Genomic DNA, 1,532 nt, shown 5'->3' on the forward strand with positions numbered 1-1,532 from the left:
CAAACTTCTTTCGCTACCTTGTGATTAAAGTGAAACAATGCTACTGTTTGCTGGTGACTCACAGCTACTGCAAGTGATGCAGTCTGTTCGCCTCAGAGAAGTTCAGTAACCCCCATGCCTGCAGCTGGGAACCGATTGCTGAAGTGCGAATATTGAACAATATTATCAGGGATTGAAATTTGCAGCAGAACCTTGGGCTAGTTTATTCTTCCATTTATCACTAGACACTGTACACGAATTCTGTCAGTTATCCCCCATGGGAGATATTGTCTATAATCTCAGACTGGAACGTGTACATTTGGTGCAGATACCAGACACTAATCCCGTTCAGAATGGGAGTGGGGAAACTCTGCAATTCCTCTGCCGGACATTGTCAGTGGTTAATCTGACACAGTGGACCTTACTGAATGTTTCTTTTTAACGCGTCCAAGATAATTGTCGCAATTTCACGGACCAATTCTTTGAACATTGAAAACACAATTATTTATGTAGCAGAATGTTTGACGTATTGACGGCCTTATTCCCATTGTTCCCAAAAGATCAAAAAAAAATTCCCATCCTGCAGCATCTGTTCCACAGGTTACATTTACCCTGCCAGTTATAAACCTCAACAATAGTTCACACATATTAACCAGGGAGAGTTTCAATGTTGACTGGTGAAACAGGAGGAACATTCCCTAATATAGACAAGAACAGTAAGAAGTTTCACAGCACCAGCCTAAAGCCCAACAGATTTACTTGGATCGCGAGCTTTTGGGGCACTGCTCTTTCATCAGGTGAGTCTCTGATCAGCACTCACCTGAGGAAGGAGCAGCGCTCTGAAAGCACGTGATTCCAAATAAACCTGTTGAACTTTAACCTGGTGTGTGAGATTTCTTACTATGCCACCCCTGTCCAATGCCGCCATCTCCACATCACAGACAAGAACATAAGACATAGAAGCAGGAATAGGCCACCAAGTTCTTCAAGCCTGCCCCGCCACTCAATATGAACATGGCTGATATATGCTTGCATCTGCCCCTTTTCTGTGTCATTTCTACTCCTCGATCTACCAAATATTTGACCAGCTCTACTTCAAAAACTTCTAATGATCCAGCCTCCACTGCTGAATTTCAGAGATTCACCACTCTCTGTGAAAAGAAATTTCTACGCAGTTCGGTTGCAAATGACTGGCCCTTTTTCTTGTCATTGTGTTCCTTTGTTTGAGACTCTCCCACGAGTGAAAACATCTCACTGTCTATCCGGTCAAGCTCCATCAGGATTATATTTAAATAAGGTCATCCCTCGCTCTTCTAAACACCAAAGAATACAGGCCCAGATAAATACACAGAGGGTACATGATACTGTGATTATTTCTGGGACTGTTTACATATAGAATGCACAGGTCAGTTAATGTGATTCTGTCCCAAAGGTGAAACGTGTTAATGCTTTATAATCTCAATCTCACACAGATACTGGCACAAAGACACAGAAAGAAACACATAATTGCACAAACCCACGCACAAATACACAGACACACAAGCACACATTTG

Source organism: Carcharhinus amblyrhynchos, unplaced genomic scaffold (genome assembly GCF_965287045.1).
Source record: "Carcharhinus amblyrhynchos unplaced genomic scaffold, sCarAmb.v2.hapA chromosome_161, whole genome shotgun sequence".
Lineage (NCBI taxonomy): Eukaryota > Metazoa > Chordata > Chondrichthyes > Carcharhiniformes > Carcharhinidae > Carcharhinus > Carcharhinus amblyrhynchos.